Source organism: Thermobia domestica, chromosome 2, assembly GCF_964235325.1.
Source record: "Thermobia domestica chromosome 2, izTheDome1.hap1.1, whole genome shotgun sequence".
Classification (NCBI taxonomy): Eukaryota; Metazoa; Arthropoda; class Insecta; order Zygentoma; family Lepismatidae; genus Thermobia; species Thermobia domestica.
The window spans coordinates 54,498,264-54,523,323 of record NC_137455.1 but is presented as its reverse complement, the minus strand read 5'-3'; positions in this window follow the sequence as shown (position 1 = coordinate 54,523,323).

Sequence of the window (25,060 nt, the reverse complement as noted above, 5' to 3'; positions counted from 1 at the left end):
ATTTGCTTCGCGGTGAAGTTATATATATTATTAAGATGAGCGATGATAAGCGAGGTTTAACAAAGAGTGCCTTTCGGATGCACAATTTAACGGGTAGTTGCAGTCCGTGTTGAGAAGCGAACCAAAGCTATGTAAGACATGTTAATATTGAGCTCTTTTGTGGTAAAAGTGAACTTCAGAAACACACAAAAGACTTGAAACATCAAGCTAATGTAAAGCAATTGAAAAATAGCCTACCTATCGCTGCATCTTTTCTGTGGCTAGGAACATGCAGTGTGTAGCAACAAGAATCGTGTTAAGGACTTTTTTTTTCGAACATAACATTCCCTTCCACACCATAAAAGACAATATAATGTTTGTTAAAAGAAAGTGCACATAATATTTTTAAATTTTGTTTGTGATCCTATCATGCATAATTATAAATAATGCCTTTCATACTACGAGAATGAGTTCAACTATACGTCATGGCCCCTCTAAAGCGGGGCCGCGGTGGCTCAGTGGTAGATCGTTCACCTCTGGTGCTTGGGGACCCTGGTTCGATCCCAGCTCGCACCAAGTGAACTTTGTGGTGGACAAACACCGTGTGCGTGGGTTTCCTCGGGGTTCTTCCGTTCCTCCCACTTTCTTCATTCCACGATTTCACTAATTTCTCATCATCACCCCTCTCCTTTAGCCTAACCGGCATAATCATGGGACGTAAAACTCAAAGATTTCACTTTATTTTTTCCCTCGAAAGCGATATCTTTCAAAATTATTTATTGTTAGATATTGTAAATTTACGGTATCTATTTTAGTGGACGGGAAATTTTGCATCTAATCGGATAATTTCATGGCTTCTAACAGGAATTCGCAGTTACGAAATTTGCATCACTGTCTTTTGAAAGGATGCCTAGAAAAAATACTACTAGAAAATAATTGAAAATACAAAATGGATTTGATAGCCAAATTCACGTCATCTTGGTGCGTCATCATTTTTCTTTAAATATTTGTATTTAGTATTAGATTAGAGTTTAGTGTCCCTTTCAGCATCAAGGCTATATGAGACGTGAACTTACAAATTAAAGTGGGATCAGAACCACAGGAGTTCCCATCGGAAATCGAACCTAGGTCTCCCGCACCAAAGACGCGTACGCTAATCATATGGACAAGGGTGTTCGATATTTAGTAATGTGTACATAAAGTTGTGAAATTGCGCTTGTATAATGGAATGCAATTCCTTCTACTGACATAAACCTTCACAATACTTAGCTGGACAAAGTACCTTTAAAAAGAAAATGTCACTCTTTATGTTTCAGTTCCTGGTTCGACTGAAGGATGGAACAAATTGCAATGAGCGTTTTTGGATCCTACTTTGTGTAGTTGATTCATCATAAACTTGGTATTTGATACGGATATGAACTATTACACTTATTTGGTGTTTATTTCTAAATAATAAGTCCTAATACAATTTCATAAAGTTGTAATTCTTCTTTAGTTTGTATCACTTTACACAATGACAAATCCAAAAGGTGTGTTGTATCGGTGCAGTACCAGTTTTTCACGTTTTTCAAAATGTTCCAAAACCCAAAGAATAATCTTTAATTCCTGATATTTTAGTCGTCACAAATTACAATTTTATAATGTAGTCAACGTTTATAATTACTGGGCAGATGGGCGTTTAAACTAATGACATCATAATAAAGTCAAAACCATAATTTTGAGTTGAATTGATTCTGAGTTTAACGTCCCGTTCAGCAGCGAGGCTATGTGAGACGTGGACCTACTGATTAACGTGGAATCCGAACCACATGAACTCCCACCGGGAATCAAGCCCAGGTTTCCCACGCCAAAGGCAAGTATGCTAACCGTTAGCCACGAAGGAGCTCCACCATAATTTTAGTGGGCGATAAGAAATATCTCGCCAGTGCTTTTACAATAAATAAAATTTTATAAGTATTAAAGAATAGTGGTAAGAGATTTTATAATAGCTCTTTTATTTATGAGATATGAGTATTTTGAAAAAAAAAACAACTAAAGAATAGGTTGGCGGAACCACAAAAGACTCGTAAAATAAACTTTCTTATAAATACATACGCACCTTACTCACCTTTTATAATTGCTATGCTTACGTTCTCCATAAAAACAGAAATTCTCTTTTAGTGATACTTTACACAAGATCATGAAGTGGGTTCAAATTTAATTAAAGGCAAAATACAATACAATAATCCACAAATATTGCCTCAAGTGAGTTTAAAGATTTCTAAACACTAGTGCGAAACCGGGCTCTGCCGTTGCGATCGATTTACAGGTCTCGAGACGAAAGTAAGAAGGGACTTACGCACACAGTAAGTAAAAACAATTAATATGCCTGTAACTTTCCCCCAAATGGGTGTATCTTAAAACTAACCTCACCATTATTTTTGTAATTAAATTCTAGCCCGAAATTATGTATCATATTACCCTATTCCCATTTTGAAAACTTGACCTTAATTCAAAATGGCGGATTTCAAGATGGCTGCCATCAAGGTCATATCTACCATACGACTTCCCCCCAGGACTTATATGTATCCACATGGTTTTTCTTCACTTTTCTCCATTAACGCTTCGTTTACAAAGGGTAGTAAGGGACTTCTGTAGTAATCTCTAATAACCACATCACAACTCTTAAAAGTTATTTTTAAAAAAATAGAAAACATGCACCATGGCAAAAATTTGTCATCACAAGTAATGATGCATACATGCCTTCTATCAGCAAAAAAAGTTTCATTGAAATTGGAGCCGGACATTTGAGTGATGTCCCTTGTGGGATATGATTGAACGTGACGTCAGAACACATCGCCCCCCTTCCCGGAATTTACGGGAATTAGGTGACCTGAGTGAGCACATGTGGTGCCAGCTCTCTCCAGCGACCTATCAAGGATCATTGCGTGTATGCCAAGACGTGTCGCCGTTTTTATCCATGCCAAAAGTCGACATACTGACAATTAGGTAGGTAGTCATGATAATCTGGCTGATGTGTGCGTATATTTTAACTCGTACATTTTGTCTCGACTCGAATTTCGAGACGTCTCGACTCGAATTCGAGTCGAGTCGAGATAGAGACTGTCGAGTCGAGACACGAGTCGAGACAGAAACATATTTTCGAGTCGAGACACGAGTCGAGACAACATTTTCTCGAGACGAGTCGAGACAGGCTTAAATCTCGACTCGACTCGACTCGAATGCATCCCTAGTGTTCAGTCTTAGATGCAGTCTCGTTCAGTCTTAGATCAAGTCTCGGTCGATCTTGGCTCGCATCTGCAATCGCGATTTTAGTCTCGTCTCGAGTATACGCGAGTGTCTCGTCTTGTCTTAACGCTTCTTGGTTAAGTCAACAGTATTGATGGACCAGAACATGTAAGTTGTGTATTTTATGGTTTTCCTTAATTTTGCACATCAGGATGGTCAGGCAATGCAATCCACACAGTCCTCGTAACCGTAGGTTATGATAAACCCGAATAGTAGTAATAATAACAGTAATAATAATAATAATGGTAGCATTTTCAAGTAGTGCTATACATTCTTAATTGTACATCGCAACTCTCAATTAGCTTGTATAATGTTTTAGTACTGTTTATCAATTCCTGTATTGTTGAGGTATAAACATGATTGTTATTATCAAATTTAGAACATTGAGATAATGCAAATAATCTATTTACAAGTGGGTGACTCACATATTAATCCGTTATCTTTATCGGTTCTAGAATAGCCCTGTAAGAGTCACACTCACATCTTGTGTAGATAAGATTACCTAATAAAATGAGATAGCAAAGGTAGATTATTGTGTAATCACTGTGTTTCTCATAAATAACTATAACCCCATTCTCCTACGTCAGGTTGAGTGATTATTAGTATTCACGTAGTAAATAAGCACTATATGACTGAGGTAAGCACAAGTAAGTGATAGATATGGGTAAAGCCTGTGATAGTAGAGTAGCACGCAGGTATAGAGCTTTTATACTCTGGCGGCACCCAGTTTTGGCCTGGTCATTTTCTGTAGTATGCTTGTTTTCCGCTATATGTAGATAGTTTTAGCAAAAGGCTAAATGTTGCAAAAGTTTAGGTGGCACATTAGATTGCGGTACTGAAATCAAGCTGGCAGCGAAAGGGTTAAAAAAAAACTGGATTCACGTCCTTTCTGCAATCATCGATTTAATTATTTTAAATGAAAAGTCCAAACGAGCACGTTTCATATCTATAACCTTAAGGAATTCCCATACATGAACTCAGATTACAATAATTGCAACCCCCCATCTCCTTCCCCTTAAACGCCGAATTAAAAAAAAAACTCCTTTCTTTTGGTACCTTAGGTCACAAATTGTAAGTACTGTCCAGATTTCATAGTTTAGGCAGCTTGGTCCAGGCGTTAATAAGTCAGTGAGTCAGTCGGAGCTAGTGTGGCACACGAAACGAGAAATAACGCGTTTCTCGTCTCGTCTTTTTTTTTTTGTGGGGGGGGGGATAAAACTATGGTTTCGTCTCAATACTCAAAGTATTCTTCCTCGTCTTGTCCCAATTCTGAAAAAAACTTTTCCTCATTTCATCTCGTTTTGTAAATTTATGTGCAAATTGTATACTCTATTTTTTCTTAATTTTATCTAAAAGCTATCAGAATCCTTCCGCATCATGAGTTATAGTATATGAACATTTAAACCATATTTATTGTTGGAATATATTATGTAAGGATTTGCTTACCTTTAAACGTTGATAAATGCTCTTCATGTGCAAGCAGAATCTCCATTTTCCAGTGAGTGGAATGGGTCAGACTTCGTGACCTGTGACCCGAAAGAGTCAGAAACAGTCAGACCAATGACTCACCAAACCCGGTGAGTCAGACCCATTGCACGGAGTGACCTGGCTTGACTCGGTGGCCCGGACAAACCCACGACTCGTTTTGACCCGGACAAACCCATGACCCGGAAGTGACCGGTGAGACCCGGACTAGCATGGTAGAGTCCAGAGACGAAACGTCATACACGTGGGGAGCATGTGTGGGGTTACTAATGCAATTCTAACAAACATGATTCTCTCTCCTCTCTAATTGCCTTTGCACTAAATATAATTTTCTTCCTCGCTTGTTTGAATCTGTGTATGTCAAGCATTGCACTTAAATATAACTACAAGGATTATCAGAGTACTAACGCGTCAGAATCACAGAAAAGATAAGCTATATGTTTCTCTTATGAGTGGTTGGCACACTTTAATCAAAGTATAAAACCTGTCGTTTACAATGTAAAAGATACCGCTGAGTTCAAACAGTGTTTTGTTAATTCTTTTGTATGGGCGATGTTCAAAAACCACGTGCGAGAAGACGAATAAACGTGAAATTATATTTGAAATATTCAAAACATGATATCTTGACTAAAATGTGTCACACTGAGACAGACAAATGAATGCACGAGCTCAAGCCGTGAAATTCATTAATTAACTGTAATATTCACCAGTAAGTTACAGAGTTGATATTTTGCTTGCTTCTGGGTCGCCGGGTCCGTTCGGGTCACTGGTTCTGCCTGGGTTTCCAACCTACCCGCGTTACCGGGTCAGACTGGGTCTAAGAAGCGAGACCTAGACCCGGACGACCCAGACCAAAATTGTGACACAAGTGACTTAAATGACCTTGTGACCAATGACTCATTCCATCACTGACTTTAACAATTTATAGTTTTTATTTTATGAATCACGTAACACCGAAAACAGTGTTCGACTTATATAAGACTTGATTGAACTAGTATTGCCCACGATCCTGTAGAACTTCGTCGTATCGTCTCGAATTTGAACATGTATTTCTCGTTTCGACTCTCGTCTCATGGTCTACAATAGTCAGGATTTCTTTTGTACAAATATAGATAACAATCTATGTTTTAAGTGCAAATGTATATTCTACCATCATAACATTACCATAGAAGCTACGAAAAGAAGAAGAAAAAAGTATTTCGTTTAATTCTGCAATTGATCATTATTTGTAATTCATTAATGTTAGAATAAAAACAAAGTGAAAAGTAGAAATGGAATATAAAATAAACACATGAAAGAGCATGATTAACACAGAGAGCAATAGTAAAATTAACTTGTGTTTATGTAATGTGTATTTGGTGAATTTACAAAATGGTACGACACAATTAAAGGTCCTTTTGGGTATAAAGCTCTGGCCCATTTCGTTCAATCTTTTAGCTTTTCTGCTCCTCTCCTCCGGGCTCTCTGTCGGTTAATATAAACTTCTGTTTTAACATTATCTGTGCTTGTTCGATAATTCATTATTAAAACGCAATAAACCAATGCAAATAGACACAGGCGAATAATTATGTGATAGACGATAGACCTGCCTTTGTGTCTTCGGCTCTGGCTCCGACATTGATTGAGGTTTATAGAAGAGATGAGTTGATTAAATGTTGTTCTTCTGTCGGAAATTACAGCCGGAATCTAACCACAAGATAACTCCTTCGGAAATTACCTCCAACGCATAACAAGGCAAAGAAAGAGGAGGGGGTTTTAATGTAAAAGACAGACTCGGGAAGTTGTATATTTTTAATTCTTCCTATGTACTGTAGCAAAGAGTACAAAAAACAAGGAATTTAATTGATAGGTAAAGATTACAAGTGTATTTGTTCTACAATTGATTTGCGAGATGAAGAGTCTGTATTCAAACTTAGTTACATAAATGAGAAAGGAATCAATTTTAACTTTCTTCCTTTCTTTTCAACAGCTTAGAGCTGCGCTAGCGTAGTTGGTAAGACATCTGCCTGCCAACTGACCGACCTAGGTCCGATTCCCGGTGGAGGTGGTACATTTTTCTTGCTTTACACCCGTTTCAATGCGGCTCTCTGGTACACCTAGCTTCTTTAAAACATGTATCTGGTGCAACCTATTGACATAAAGGGGCCAGAGCGTAACTTGATTACACCACCTTCAGAGCTCCTTCGTTGCTAAGTGGTTAGCGTACACGCCTTTGGCACGGGAGATCCGGATTCGATTCCCGGCGGAAGCTCATGTGGTTTGGATTCCACGTTAATCAGTAGGTCCCGTCTTATATAGCCTCGCTTCTGAAAGGCGTGTTAAACTCAAAATCAACAAAACTACATCACTTCCATAAGTGCACAAGTAAAAAACAAGTAGGATATGTACACCACGCCAAGGAGTTTGGTTAAAATGGTATGCAACCAACCTGACGTAAGATAGAAAAAATGAAAACTAAATTTTATGTCCCACGGTGGAATCAAGAAAGTGTGATTAAACGGGAGTACCCCGAGAAAACCAGCGCACAGAATGTCCACTACAAAGGTCACTTGGCGCGAGCTAGGATGAAACCAAGGACCCCATACACCAGAGGTGAGCGCTCTACCAGTGAGTCACTGCGGCCCCAATGTTAAGATAGAGTTGGGTTGCATATTACAAGAGATATACTGTATATAACGTGAGTTTTTTAAAACTTGTTAGAACTGTGTTACTTTTAAACAAATAGATTAAAAATAATCTGAAATTTTGTATGAAACAAACACTAATAGGAGAGATCGTTTCACGTGCCCCACAGTAACAACGAATGAACAGTGTTGCCGATTTAACACAAAGTTATATTTTTTCAAGTGACCCTACGTCAGATTATTACACATGTCAAATCTGCTTGTTAAAATAACACTTACACACTTATTACTCAGGTTTGCAAACCAAGGACGCTACAGTATGAAAAATATCCAAATTTTGGAAGCCTTTACAACAATAACGGCACAACTGAGACAAATATGACAATGTACACCTTGTCTCAAAAAGGTTGAGCGCATTCTTTATTGGTGTTTTGAGGCAAAGTCCAACTTCGGGTATCTTCGGGAAAAAGTAAGCCAGGTTCGAACCTCCAAGCCAGCCTTTGCAATCGGGAAAAAGTTTGCAGATGTGTTTTTCTTTTTTTAAATATGATAAGACTTGTTACCAAATGTTTAAAAAAGCAACATTGATTGAAATACTTAATGATACAATATTTCGAAACCTTTTATTAATGTCACCATATGCTTGTTTGTCATTTAGCTCTCCATACGTAATGGAACATTTAAATACGTTAAAGAATCTTTCCATATGTAAAATAATGCTCAAAGTTAAGAAATAGAACATAATTATCGCCTGAGTACTAAAATAAAAGTCAAAATAGAACAGAAACAGCGTTTGTAATGGATATGAATGTCATAATTATCTTGAGATCAGTTATACATCGCTAGAAGCATGACTCCAGAAGTTCTTGTGTTAGCTCATTGGTAAGCGATCGGATTTCAAATCATAAGGTTGAGAGTTCGAGTCTCGTCTAGGTTAATGCTTTTTTTTAAAATTATATTTTCCGCAATGCATGAAAAATTATATAAAATAATTACATTAAAATACATTGGTTGTGTATATATAACATAATCATTGCAGAACATAGTAATTATTATGTTTAAAATATAACATCTGAGTTAATTTTCACAGTAGGTCGGTATTATATATGAGGATGTAAATACAAGTTAAGAAACTCGTTCCATAGCAATAAATAAATCATGTATGTATTTATTTGCAGCTATTTGTCATATAGAGGGTAATTCTCAACATTCATAATACAGAATGTCATTTATGTTCTTGAAAAGTGACTCGATGCATAAACAGAGGGTATAAACAGAGAATCCAAAGTCGGAACGCTCGCAAAAAAAAAAAAAAAAATCATGAACCCCAAAGGTCACGTGAGCAGACTGGAATTGTCCTTATGAAGCATGCCACAGCAGAAAGTCTTTACATAGATTTTCAATTCAATTCCTGATATATGCTTTTGCAATGTGGAAGTGGTGATGCTTTGAGTCGCCCTCTCTCGCTTGCTCGCTCGTTCACTCTCTATTTATACAGAATGTAAAAGTTAATTTATGTGTGTGTTTCAACATAATTCTGATATATCTAGAGCAATTTTAACTATATTTCTTACTGTCTGGAAAAAGAGTACTGTCGGGATACATATAAAAAATGCTAGAAACGGGTCGATTTTAGTATCGAATCCATAGTTTCATGGTCGCTTAGGTGAATAGTTCTACTTTCAATTCAAGTCCAATTAAGCTCCCATTAGCACCCAGGGTGGTTACGTAGCGACATAAAGATATCGAAATCAACCGATATTAGAATCGAATCGTAAGTTTTGAGCGCCGCTAACAGTGCAGCATTTCCCATTAGTCCACATTAGTCCACATTTCACATTAGTCCCATAGCCTAGAGGGCAACATATTTGCAGAGTGCAAAGTTTAAAACTTGAATAAAATTTTATTTTTTTTTCGTATGAAAAAGTTAAAAATCAAGAGCAAATATACTATTTCACGAACAATCCAATTTTACTATTCTAATATGTTTAATAATAGCGTAAGAAATCTAATAGTAATTCAGAACATGTTTCACAGTTGCAGTGGTGCCCACCCACCCCTTATGTCCATGACGCACCCCCCCAATTGTCTACCCGTAGGTGTTCTTCCATGAAAAAATCTTCTTTTCGATCAATTTTTACACTCCCTCAAACATATTTATACAGATATTTTAACCCCCCCCAAATATTTCAATGACGCACTTTGCGTCATAGCCCCCCTTGTGGGCACCCCTGCACAGTTGTTATTTTTTGTTACATAGTTGTAGCTGTAGCATGTAGTGAGTGGAATTTAACTGTAATAAATTCACTAATTAACCATATTTGAATTAAGTTTTATTTTTAAGTTCGGGATGAAGGGGCGGAGAAATATGTAGTTATTGGGGGCACCGAGCTTTTCTACATTTTACTTTCAAAATCTCCATTTTTCTTTTGTCATTTGTTCCTAATAAAAAAAGTTCAGTCACTTTTGGATTGTCATAGGATAGTAGGAGTTGGATTTTGGGATGCAGCCTGTGAGATTCTAGATGAGCTAACTGCTTGAAAAAATATTTTTGAATCATCTGTAACATATGAAATGAGGATATGTATCATAAAAAATTGAAAGTAACTATGTCTGCGTAATCATCACGGTCAAATTGCAAAGTCAAATGAATTGACGTTTGGTATATACCAGGCTCCAATCCCAACTGGGAAGTTATCATACGCATGTCACTTTCATTATAATACATATCCTTAGGGGGAGTAGAAGTCCGAATTTTTGCGAAAAATTTAGTATCTCACAAGCCGCTCAACTGAGAGCTGAAATTCAGCATATAACACTTTATTAAAAATAAAGAGAATATGTCCTGGCATTTTTAAAATTGTCTTTTATGAGCGGGGGGACGGGGGTGCATTTTCTATATATTGGAAATTGGCAGTGGGTTGATTTGTAAAAATAATCGAAAACGATTGATATTAGTTGAGAAACAAATTGAGTAATGCAAACTAAAGTTCTTTTTGAGTTTTATACCCACTGCTTTCTATTTATAATTCCTGAAGCTGGTGTTTAATATATGGAGCGTTCCGAGCATAAGGCAATCAAGCCATAAAGTTAGAGAAAAATGGCCATAAAATTTGTATTCTAAACTTAATTACATGGGCATTTTCAATTAGTACGGCATGCTTAATTATATAGAAAGTTAGTTTCTCTCTCTCTCTCTCTCTCTCTCTTTTTTTTTTTTACGTTGGTCTACTTTTCCTTGATTCGAAACTTTCAAATTTCACCCTATTTTCTACTGAAATGTGTCTGTAAGGCAACAAAGAAATAATTATATATGATAAATTTAAATTCATTTTAATTCGGAAGATGAGAAACACTTTGCCATTATATATCGTAAAGTTCAGATCCACCAGTATTGTAACAGAGAGGTGCTTGAGCCATTGACGGTAGAAATTCAAACTCCGATAAGTGATAATTTCACAGTCTTGTTTTATTAGAAGTGTAACCTCTTTAGTCAATGGAGAGGAGGATGTGGGTCATCGGTCAGAATTGATGTCGATGAGTTTTGGTAGGTCGGAGTTGGTCGCAATGGTTCAGAGTGGTTCATAGTTGGTGGTGGGTCAGAGTGGATCACGATGGTTGATGGGTCAGAGTTGGCCAATGGGGCATTTGGGTGGTGGGTGATAGTGGGTCGTGGATCAAATTTACATTTACCCACACCGTCTCTGGTTAAAATTGTACTAAAGATAAGAGACACCGAAGATGCATGTCGGCTATTATGCTCAAATTTTGCGCACGGATAGTACTCCACCAGAAAGCAATAAATCTGAAACGGTTCACGGTATCACCTCCTAGAACTCGAGATGTAGGGGTTTGTCTGATTGGCTAAATTAAGACGTCAATGATTTATCCTTCAACAACCAAGCTTTTTATGATCGTTTTCGTGGGGAAGTCAGAAGAACACGTGCCTAGTAATCGTAATATTGATAGTTCACGTCCATCCCGGGGTATTTGTTTTGTGTTTTTTTGATTCACCTAAATATAAATAAATTACACATATAGGCATTTGAACATATTTTGGGAGAGTAATTTTGTGGTTCGTTGGCGTTTCATCGCGTCTCTGTCGCTGGTAGTAAAGTTTTCAAAATCGAGCTGGGGCCACCACGGATCGTCGCTGCGGGGCCACCAATTTCTGGCGAGAGGTCAATAGTTGACCATCTGTAGTCCACCGACGCTTACAACTTAGGATAATGAACGATGTCTTTGCCTTGTAGACTTCATGACTACCGACGTCGGCAGTCAACTAGCTTTTATTCCTTTACTAACCATCTATCGTTCATGTTTGTACACGGTGTTGTAATAATAATAATAATAATAATAATAATAATAATAATAATAATAATAATAATAATAATAATTATTATTATTATTATTATTATTATTATTATTATTATTTGTAGTAATAGTAGTATAATTGATGATAGAATAATTATTGTCTATGTATTGTCTAGGTAGGACTACACACAGGATTTTGCTCGTTTTGGTTCGATTTGACTTTAATCCGAGTCGAGTTGGAAGATATTTTTCGCGCCGAGTCCAAGAGTAGACTTCAAAGATGTCTGTTCCGAGTCGAGTCGAGTTTCAAAGAAAAGTCGTTCGTGCCCATCCCTACTAATGAGAGCTTAATCGGAGTTAAGCGAAATTGAAAGTCTCATTATTTATCTAAGCGACCCCGAAAACTATGAATCTAATATCGATCATTTTCTAGCAATCTTTTATATGTATCCCCCTCCCATTCACCATAGGTAACCCGACAGCACTCTTTTTGAAATTATAAGAAATGTGGTTAAAATTACTCTAGGCCAGTAGTTCTCAATCTAATTCCTATCACGATCCCCTTTTATCACACGCTCTTGCCAGCGACCCTTTTATAATTTGTTTTATAATAAGCTTGTGTGGGATTTTTAACATACCTATTTCTATAATAGTAGAATCCATTTTTTGTTTATAGTGAACACTGCCATGGAAAATCAGCGCCCGGGGCGATAGTATAGTACGATGTCACCGTATATATGAGTGACGTCGACAGACTAGCTACGAAGCGCCGCCATGGTTGGCACGAAGCTCAATAACATTTTCAAAGTAAACCCTACCTTTCCTTAATTTTGAGCACATTTTACTACGTTTTTCCTTCTATTTTACACATGTGCACATGCACTTTCCTAACATGAGTAACACACTTCCTCCGAAATGTGTGGCCCCTTTTTTCGGCGCCCGGCACTGACAGTGGATATAGTAACTGTAATATATATATTCCCAACGACGAAGGTGCTGGTTCAAGATGGATGTTAAACTCCTTCATTAAAGAGGCCATTAATGTATCAGATCTAAGCCCACAACTTCTTGACCAAATAATAGAATGATCATGCGACAAGTCTTTGCAACTGGTTTTCTGTAACAAAGACTTGGACAAGTTCTGCCTGATGAGGAGAGAAGAGTATCCTGGTCTGGTGATTGCTGCTTTAAAAGTAATAATTCCATTTGCTATATCGTATTTGTGCGAAAGTGTGTTTTTTTTATGGTAAACATTAAAACAAAGATAAGAAATCGCTTATCATTTGAAAATGGCTTGATAATGTTTGTCATGAAGATTGAACCGGGCATTGCTGCACTAGTGAAATTACACCATGCTTAGGTATCTCATTAGGTTTTAATTTTAATTGTATTTCAATGTGCAGGTTTTGTTGCATGTGTATTTTTCTAGTATTTCTATATACAGTTCTCATTAGTTTTATATCATACCTCTTTGATTTAAATTCATTTTTAAACAACTCTACTAACTAACTAACTCTATGGCCTATGGAACCCGGAGGTTCAATGCCGCATTCACAAAAGCTCTCCACTGACTTCTATCCTTAGCCAATTGGATTCAGTTTCTACTTTGTATTCTTATCTCAGCGAGATCCATCTTAATATTGCCCTAAGATCTGCGCCTAGGTCTTCCTAATGGTCGTTTTCCGATTGGTCTTCCAGTCAAGACTTTGAAAGCGTTTCTACTTTCTTCCATTCTAGCCACATGACTTGCCCACCTAAGCCTCCTAGACTTGACGACCCTAACAATGTTGGGTAAACCGTATAAATTATGTAGTTCCTCGTTATGAAGTTTCCGCCATTCCCCATTCCCGTTCCTCTTGGGTCCGAATATTCGTCTAAGGATCTTGTTCTCAAATACTTTCAGTCTATGTTCTTCCCTCAGAGTAAGCGACCATCGACCATGTTTCGCAACCATACAGAACAACAGGCATGATTATCGTTTTATATATTTTAAGCTTCAAATTTCTCGACAGAATTCGCGACAAGAGACTTTGAACCGAATAGTAACACGAATTCTACACTCTTTGGAAATGTTCAGACTTATTTTTTTATTGTTCTTTACAGTGTGTATAAAAAATAAAAGTATGCCTATCAGAACAAAATTAAAAATAATATTTAAAAATAATTTCTGGTATTAGATTCTAACTATATTTATCTCTTCTGCCTATGTTCGCGATTCCCTAGGGGCCGCGACTCCCAGGTTGAGAAACAACCCTGCTCTAGGCATACATGAGTTATGTTGGAACATACATACCTACACTTTTATATGTATAAATGCAGATAAGAGAGAGTTGAGAGAGAGCGATTAAGGAGTTACCGCTCTCAATCTCTTCACTTTACCTTTGCGATTCGTGAATTTCTTACGTGACAGTTTGGGGTTAGCTAGTTTTTTGTCTTGAACCACGATCCGATTTTCGATATGCTCTACCTAAATGCTGTAATTCGAATATTGAGAAGTTATCTGCGATGAAAGTAGCATCAAATAAATACATTACATAACTTATTTATTGCTATTACACGATTTTTTAAATTTGTATTCAATATTCACACATAACACACCGACATTCTGTCAATACCTCAGATGTTATATTTTAAAGATAAGAATTACTTATGTCGTGAAATGATATGAATATATATATTCAACTGATATATACAACTGATGATACGAATATATATATTCAACTCATATATACAACTGATGATATGAAAATATATATACAACTGATGAATTGTAATGTAACTATTTTACATAATTTTCATGCATTGAGGAAAGTAGAATATCATAAAAGAATCTCACCTGAACGGGTGTCGAACTCACGATTTAAACGCTCGGTGGTGTACCACTGAGCTAACATGACCGCTTTTCGGAAGCTGCTTCTGAAATATAACTGAGCTCATATGTATGGAAATCACAATGACGAAACGAGAGTGTGAATACATAGTCTCGAAATATTGTATCATTAAGTATTTCAATCAATGTTACTTTTTTCTACACTTAATACCATTTCAACATGTCTTATTATATTTAACAGAAGGAAAAACATATCTGTACATCTTTTCCCGATTACTAAGGTTGGCTTTGGAGGTTCGAACCAGCAGCTTTAGTTTACTGTTTTCCGAAGATACCCGAAGTTGGACTTCGAAAGTGTTCGTCTCAAAACAGCTATCATCATATCGCTCAATCTGTTTGGTATATGGTATATGTTTTTATACGTGTAAAGTCAGTATAACAATTCATTCTTTAAACAGCTTTTCGTATGTATTAATATTCCTTTATAAAAACTGTTTTTAATATTATTATTACGGCGCACCATTTCAGATTTCTTTCGCGAGTCGTTGAATGCTCGGAATTATTCCAAAACCTGATCGAACTTATGCTAGATTCGGTCAAATTATGCTAGATTCTCATAATTACTAATTCAGGAGTTTAAAAAAACGAAGTTGAGATACGATAACGTAACTTAAAATACACAGAGAGCAAGAATGCATGGATAGAACTCAATACTTCACGCACCAAAATTTTAACTCAACTAAATTACTGGAGTCGTAGCCAGACTCAGTGGCGTATATATCGTATAAATGATTGCAAAGTTTTTGTTTACATATTTTGAAAGAAAATTACTTCGCAGCATAAGCGGAGTTGGGAATCGTCTGCTGGGGGGGGGCGGACTTTTGGTCGGTCTCGGAGCTGTCATTTAAGGAATAAATATGATCATGAAGTCAGAAATAAAGATGGTGAAGTTGTCAAAAAGTTGGGGGGAGAATGGCCCCCATACCTCCGCCCATGCCTCGGAGTTAAAGGATTAGAAAACCCTGGGTGGAGCCACAAAAAAAAAAAAGCCCAAAGCCGTTTCGAACTTACTTCGGAAAATAAGACTGCCTGTATGGTTTACCGACTGTATGAATCAATGGAAGAGGACACATTTCTGGCGTTCTTTTTCTTCCCACGACTAACTTCTTTCTCATCTCCAGGTTTTACGGCTTTTTGATAAACTTGCTGAAATTGTGCTAGATTTGGGCAAGATGCTAAAAGCACGATGCTAGATGCTAGAGACATGCAAATTATGCTAGATCTAGCATCATTATGCTAGATCTGGCAACGCTGTTCCCCACAATAGGCGTGTCGTGCAAGTAACCAATCACACGTCAGGTACTAGCTTTTACCTATTGCTTCCTTCTCACAGCTCAGAACATTGGTAACTATGGATAGACGTACAGCCGTAATTGCTTTATGGGAGTTGGAAGGTTATTCTGCAACTGCAGCTAGCAAGCGAGTAGGTGTCCCGGCCTCTACAGGAAGGCGATGGATTCGGAAATATGGTGCTACAGGTCAGACTGGTAATTTACGATCTCCTGGTCGTCCGCATGTGTCAACCGAAGCCGAAGATGCGAGATTAGTAAACGAAGCCCGGTTAGACCCACTAAGGACGTCTAGACAGCTAAGGGAAGCTTCTCTCTTTCCTGGTAGTAAGCATACAGCTCTGCGAAGGCTTCGTCATGCTGGGTTACGTGGCCATGTTGCTGCTGTGAAGGAAAACTCTCAGACGACCACAAAATTTACCGTCTCGCGTTTGCACAGGCGAATGTGGGTCTCAATTGGGAAACGTAGTTTTCTCAGATGAATCCATATTCACAACATCAAAGGAGGGACGACGTTTTGTGTGTCGTCCGAGAGGCACCCGATATGACCATGGATATATGGCTGCTTGCAATCGCAGTGGCCATGTATCTATTTTATGTTGGGGTTGGATTTCCAGTCGCGGAGCAGGACAGCTCCATAGAATTGAAGGACATCTGGACAATGCTCAGTACTTAGACATTATCAGTAATATCATGGTGCCATCTGTACGAGTATTTCAGCCTGATGGTGCAATTCAGTTTCAGCAATACCAGTCGCCAATACATACTTCCCGTGTGGTTCAGGAATGGTTCGCAGGGCACCCTGAGATTGATTTAATCGACTGGCCGCCTCGTGGAGCAGACCTCAATCTCATGGAAAATATGTGGGCAGAAGTGAAGCGTACTCTAAGGGAAAGTTGGCCTGAGGCAGATCCACCAAGAACTCAGGATGACCTGTGGCATCTTGTTTCCGAAGCATGGCTGGAGGTAGGTGAAGGAGATAGATTTGTCACCCATATAATAGATTCCATGCCCAGAAGAATGGAGCGTGTAATAAATTCAGAAGGGTCTTGGACACAATATTAATGTCCCCGCCTTAACTCCCGAAAACAGCCCTTTTCAGGTCTACCTAAACGCTTCTGAAAATATTTCTAAAAGTAAACCACTCCTTTTATCCGATTTCTGTGCAATCCTACTACCAAAAGAATGATAATTAGCTGTAGGCTTTGAACTCAAGACCTCTTCATTGGCAAGTCCGTACTCTACCAGTGAGCTATCATGAACACGCAAACCTAATCTGAAGAAACACGACTTTCAATTTCTGGTATTCGATGACAATGATGCTCATATACTTTGCAAATGTTGTATTCAACTTGGGATATTCCGCAACACACACACACATAAACAAAGCGAAAGAGAGAGAGAGAGAGAGAGAGAGAGAGATGAATATACAAAAGCATATTCAACGTATTCGAATGAGACTCTAAGCAACGACATTCCGTTCTAAAGAGAATTTGTGTTTCTTCCCGTGACGTAAAGGGGATCGGGAACAGTTATGTGTCTTGAAGCAGGATACGACTTTGGATACTCTGTTTATACACTTTCTATATCCGTAGGAATATACTGTATTTCACGAATGTAAATGACATGCTGTAATGAGAATATTGAGAAGTTACATCTGTATGACAAATAGCTGCAAATAAATACACTAACTAACTAACTCTATGGCCTATGGAACCCGGAGGTTCAGTACCGCGTTCACAAAAGCTCTCCACTGACTTCTATCCTTAGCTAATTGGATCCAGTTTCTACTTTGTATTCCTATCTCTGCGAGATCCATCTTAATATTATCCTCCCATCTGCGCCTAGGTCTTCCTAATGGTCGTTTTCCTATGGGTCTACCAGTCAAGACTTTGAAAGCGTTTCTACTTTCTTCCATTCTGGCTACATGACCTGCCCACCTAAGCCTCCTAGACTTGACGACCCTAACAATGTTGGGTAAACCGTATAAACTATGTAGTTCCTCGTTATGAAGCTTCCGCCATTCCCCATTCTCGTTCCTCTTGGGTCCGAATATTCTTCTCAGGATCCTGTTCTCAAATACTTTCAGTCTATGTTCTTCCCTCAGAGTAAGCGACCATGTTTCGCAACCATACAGAACAACAGGCATGATTATCGTTTTATATATTTTAAGCTTCAAATTCCTCGACAGAATTCGCGACGACAAGAGATTTTGAACCGAATAGTAACACGAATTCCCTGCTTTTAGTCGACATTTAATTTCTTCGTGAATATGATTTTCGTCTGTTAATATTTAGTTTATATTTAGTTAATATTTAGCTACATAGTTTATTTATTGCTATTAAGCGATTTTCCTAACTTGCATTTAACATTCTCATATATAATACCAACCTACTGTGAAAATTATCTCAGATGTTATATTTTAAACATAATATAATGTATTTTAATGTATATGTTCTGCAATGATTATGTTATATATACACAACTTATGTATTTTAATGTAATTATTTTATATAATTTTTCATGCATTGCGGAAAATATAATTTAAAAAAAAAGCATTAATCTAGACGAGAATCAAACTCTCAACCTTATGATTTGAAATCCGACAGCTTACCAATGAGCTAACACAAGGACTTCTGGAGCCATGCTTCTAGCGATGTATAACGGATCTCAAGATAATTATGACATTCATATCCATTACAAACGCTGTTTCTGTTCTATTTTGACTTTTATTTTAGTACTCAGGCGATAATTATGTTCTATTTCTTAACTTTGAGCATTATTTTACATATGGAAAGATTCTTTAACGTATTTAAATGTTCCATTACGTATGGAGAGCTAAATGACAAACAAGCATATGGTGACATTAATAAAAGGTTTCGAAATATTGTATCATTAAGTATTTCAATCAATGTTGCTTTTTTAAACACTTGGTAACAAGTCTTATTATATTTAAAAGAAGAAAAACACATCTGCAAACTTTTTCCCGATTGCAAAGGCTGGCTTGGAGGTTCGAACCTGGCTTACTTTTTCCCGAAGATACCCGAAGCTGGACTTAGAAAATTTTTGCCTCAAAACACCAATAAAGAATGCGCTCAACCTTTTTGAGACAAGGTGTACATCCAAAGTACCTTAGTAATTGATACCATGAGCATGATATGACGTATTTCGAAAGGAATGAACTTACATGGAGTTGAATTTGACTATTTTGCGAAAGGTTTTATTTAAAAAGAACGCTTAAATATATATCATAACTATGTACTTACGTGATTTTCAAAAGACAAGTACATTATTTCATCGTTTACAGCAATTTGATATCTCAAACCGTTCAGCAGATATGACAAACATTGGAAAAGTTTGCAACACTGCTTAAAATTGCGAGAATTTATTGTGATTACAAGTTCCAGGAGCTACTGAAATAGTACTGTAAAAGAAAAGGAAAAGAACAATCGTTATAATCATTTTCGAAAATACCCACTTTAAGTAGTGTCTAGTTCACCCACATTCTCATTCCATTAGTTCTTTTATAATCAGTTATTTTAATTGTCATCCTTTTTCTTTAGTCATACAGAAATTTCATTTCATTTTGATTGGCAATACTGATCTTTATATTATTTTACAACAGATGCATGCTGGAAATGTCGTTCCTTCTCTACCAAGGAACATGTCACACGACATATTGAAGTTTACATGATGCCATAATCCCATTGCCATGTCTTGAATTATGACAAATCTTCCACTGTCTTCTTCACTAAATGCTACTAGTCATTAAGGTTCGACGTCTGTAGTATAATAAAGAAATTACATTTATTTTCAGGACGGTTGCATATAAGACATATTCTTACTGAATTGGTCTAGAAGCTTAATTCCTGTTGCTGTACATGATATCCGCAGGAAAAATTATGTGCATATAACGTGATACTTTATGAGGGGTGACCAGGGCCACCAACGCGAAGGTCTGCAACACCCCTTGAAAAATGATGTACAGAGCGTTTGTATAGGAACTAAGTTTTGATTTTTTTTTATCTTGCTTTATATCACAGCAATGGCTACCGTTTTTTCATATTATTATCACAAGTGTTGCCTATACATCAGATCATTTTGTCAGTGTATGGTGACTGAAAAGGGTTGCCAAGGCTCTCAAATTCTGTTTCTTTTTGCATATTTTTAAATATTTTTGTTTCTTCTTCTTCGTGTACAAATAGGGTGGGAATTGTTGCCTCGTTGAAATCTGTGTTCCAGAAGCTTTCCAGCAATGTATATAATGACTGTAATAGTTAGGGGGTCACCAGGTCCGTCAACATGACAGTCTACGATTTTTTGTTCAAATCCCTGGCGGGCGCAGAAAGGTTAAGACAAATGAAAGATAATGGAAGAATTGGTGGAAAGGGGAAGAGAGAGGAAACTGGAGTCTCCTAGAAAACCCACGGACACGGATGTTGTCCACCACAAAATTACTTGGCCGGGGACAAAGAATTAACTGAAAGATCATGCCACTAGCGAAAAAGTGTCTACGCTTTGATAAAATTTTAATCACGCTTCTTATACCTATTTGAGGATGTTGTATCCAATGGAACTATTTTGAAACATGAGCGTCCATGGAATACCTAGAAAGATGATCTCTAAATTGGGATATAAATAAATATTAATATCCCAATTTGGAGGTCATTTTCTCGTGAATTCGTGGAGAAATATGTTTAAAAACAATTTTAATGGATTCCTCAACATCTTCAAATTAGTATAAAAATTGTAATTGAAATTTATTCCAGCGCGAGTACTTTTTATAATAGCATTATCGTCAGGTCTTTGGAAAAGGATATTGTATCTGTACGATAAGGATTTAGTACAGAGAAAATTTAAGGAGGGAACCGTATCTTGCAACTCTCTCATGATTGCAACCTGCTTACTTCCTAAAATTTACAAGAAGTCATGCACTGAGAAAGAAAAGAACGCATATGAGGTACGTAGAAACGTAGGTTATTTGTAAATCATGTAGTCTTTTTTTTTTTTAACTTAACGTACAACCCTATGTAACATTGTGCAACAATACCCTACAACCCTATGTATAACTGAAAACATATGCTCATACGTACTGTTCGTATAAGTGTCCCGAATAAACGTAATTTCCGAACGAAAGAAAGAACGATACAGGGTGTTACAAAATTAATGGTAAAAAATGGAACCACAGATTCCTGGCACCAAAAGAAGAAAAAAGTTTAAATGACATATAGTCTGGAAGTGGACAGGGGTGGAGCTAGACAGTTTCGAATATGGAGCGAAAGGAATTTCACACTTAGGGAAAGGAATTTGCCGACTTACAAAACCGCATTGATTATGAATGTGAACAGTTACACAACACGCCGTAAGTGATGGAATGCATTCGACACTCACAATTTGAATGTTGCATAGATGTGGGAGAACAGTACTTTGAACATCTTCTGTAGATACGTTTATTGTTAGCACGTACGACCTGGTAGTTTGTAGTGCTACTCTGTGTTAGATACTACGTTACAAGTACAGTACGTTGTTGTGTATTCTGCCTGTTATTTCATTACATTACACTATTAGTTATATTTTCTTTTATTTCTACTCTGTCTCTGCAAATTACTATCTGGTATACTACTTTCCATTGCACCCTGAGATTACGCAATAATGCTCAGCTGTCTTTACTTTGACTCTCATTGTAAAAACGACTCCAAAAGGGCTTTACCACCTACAATTCTTCTTTTCCTGCAATAGTAGGCAACCCAAAAGGCTCGGAGGTTGGGTTGGTTGAGAATTCGAAAGGAGTTGGACCAAACCTCAATTTCGTTACAAATATACCAGTGTGGCAAACTGCAAATAAGAGAATAAAATAAATTTTTAAGAATTATGGTTTTATTATTGTGAGGGAAATGGATGACACAAAAAAATACAAAATGATCATACTTAAACAGTTGAAACAAGATGAATGGTAAGAAAAATATATAACAGGAAAGCGGTTTATCTCCTTTTTCAAACAAAAATCGTAAAAAAGAAAATAGGTTACATAATGTAAAGGTTGTAAACGTTTTACAGCACAACAACAAACATCCACAGGAAACGAAAGAGAGACACACAGACGAAGGGACAATAGCGTAGTATACTTGCCGGCCTCCCATGCAAGATAAAGACATGGGACCCTATTTGAAAACTCAATTGTTATAATAATAATAATAATAATAATAATAATGAAAACTCGTTTTCCTTTTGAAAATTTCTGACTTTGCCTAAGAGCATGTCTGCATATAGAAGTCATGTGTGCACTTTTTTTAATGAGTGGTCCCAAAGGCCAAAAGGGATGGAAATCTCCGAGAAAGAGAAACAAAGGGCTCTCTTATGATAAAATTCTAGGTCAAAGTTCGAAGCACTTGCTTTGACAAGGTGCTTTCTTGTTTCTTTTTTTTTTGGGGGGGGAGTGAAAACTTTTGGCGCCTCAGTAATTACAGAATATAATATTACAAATTTGCAAGTGGATTTATTTACATTGCAATTTGTAGTAATAAAGAAATTGTCATTAGAAGACATTATTGTAAACATTACTTTTTTTACTTCATGTATCGCAAGTCTTAGGGCCCCTAATACTTCGCTGACCCACCCAAGGAAGATCGATATTGAAAATTTAGGATATGGAATATATTTGAATCAATAATCAACATCTGAATGTGTTCTTCCATACATAAGGTTGAGGGGGAAGGGGTGAACCCAAACAAACATTCTAAACCAAAAAATTAAAATAAAAGTAGTTATACTTCCCCCTTAATAGAAAAGTATTACTATAATTTATCTTTTACCTCTATTTCTGATTGTCATCAGAAATCAGCAACAGTACACACACTTTACATAGTATAGCAATATACTCTATAATTTTTCACAACTAAGCAAATCGGAAGATGAAATTCTTGTGAAAATAAAGTGCAATGTTTTACAAAACAAATTATAATTCGTTGTCCTTATTAGTGGCAGTAATTTTGATACAGACTCAGAACTACAAGATTAATAGAACTGGAAACGAGAGATTTTAATTTCTTTTTTTCACACTACAAGACGTCTGCATTTTGCTAAGATTGCCATTTTTTTAAAATATATAAGTCCCCTATCCCTTGCTAATTCGCTACCGGGGTTTCGAGGTAATCGGCATTGGCAAGTATAGTTTGTCGACTCTCAAATCTCGACAGTTTGTTAAAAGAGATTTAACTATTCATGTTGTTATTACTTCGTTACAAAAACACTTCTGATTGACTATATTAGTGATGAATTACTGAACTTATACACTCTGCTTAAGAAAAAGCGACAGCTAACACCTTGCAGCTAGACCTTCCAATATATACTTTCTTATCCCACAATCGTGTCTGGTAGAGAGACCTCCCTCTCTCTCCTCCTTTATACTCTTTCATATTAAAATCAGGAACAACATGAGCACAATTCTAATTTCAAAATATACATGTATTAGAGTCAATAAAGTGAAAGAATAAAAATGAGACTCGAGAAACGAGATTCATAAATTGATGCAGAGAGGAACTTAAACATATCTTAATGAAAAATTGAAACCAATAGATATCTGTTAGAGGTTCGGAAGTGAGACAGAGAGAGAGAAAAGCAGATAGAAAGAGAAAAGACAATGGAGCACAGATAAAATATTGGATTTAAACGTAGTAAGAGAAGAACCTAACATCATAAGGTTCCGTTTCCAGAAATCCAATAGTAATATAGAAATAACGTTTTTTGTAATTTTTGTCAGAACTAAGTTATTCGAATAAATACGTAGAGGATGCTTGAAAAATTCACTAAATCACTTTCAAAATGAATACCAAACTTGGTGATGAAATTAAGTACTAAATTTCCAGTGAAACTGAAAAGTTCCGAGACACATCTAGGATCATGCCAAAAGTTTAACACACATCCTTTCTTTCCGCGTGGTTCGGTTGCAAATTCGGTAGTGTTCATTAAACGAACTGATCTGAAATACTATAATAAACCTAGAAGGTATGACCTTCGCTACGTACTAGGTTTATTATAGTACGTAGCGTAGGTCATACCTTCTATTCTGTTAACGCAAACAACAAAATAAAAGAAAAAGAAAATATAGAAAAAAAGACAAAAAGAAAAATTGAATGAGTCTTATTTTACTGCTAAATTTCTATAAGAAAGAGCCTACATTAAAAGTCCGAATTGTATCATAATGAAAAGTTACGAATATTTAAAAGGAAAAATTGATGTCTTTCCTTATAGACGTAACAAATCTTGCATATTTTGCATTTCATGCGTGGATAAAACAAATTGAAGAATTATAGGATGGAAACGAATTTTGTGTCAAATTAATGTAAATAAAATCTCTCTTGAAATGACCAAAGGGGGCCATTTTGTAGTTATTTCTGAACAGCTGAGCTTCTAACGATGAAATTTACAATTTTCGGTTAAGGTATGTTAAGGTCCACTGTGTTCTATAATTCCCAATTAACTTGAACCCATTTCCACGTGCACAAGACGTAAGTAAATATTTTTGTAACGCTGCACACAAGCTTGAGTTATTCGACAAAAACATGCGTAGGAAATAGGAAAAAGGAAAACCGTCTTTTATGTATACATAAGATCAATCCCATCTAATGCTATACGGACTTTATGATGGATAAACACCACGTGCGTGGATTTTCTGCAAACGGAAGAGTAAATGGATAACTGCCTAATCTTCAAGGAATGTTCGTTAGATTGACTCCGCATATTGATATTATTATTCGTTGAAATGACAGCTACACAGTGAAGCTGAACATTTACTATTATTATTATTATTATTATTATTATTATTATTATTATTATTATTAGTAGTAGTAGTAGTAATATAAGTGCTCTTTTGAACTTGCACGGCATAATTACTTCATATTGTGTTATTATTTCTGTAATTTTTCCTGGATTGTATGTTATTTCGTTTATTAGTGCGCACTAATTTGTCTCCAGATGTTCGAATAAATGAATTTTGGCCTGCACTTTGGGATAAATAACCTTACCTTATACCAAGCAGCCGATTCGTTCCAGAGAACAGAACTGAACTTAGTAAGATTTGAGTTACAGTTTCAGGTAACAGGGTAGGATAGGGGTAACGTCCTGGACTAGCGAGTAGTGTAGGTTCAAATCGATGGTTCATATCCTGGTCAAGACAAAGGTCTTTTTTTCAC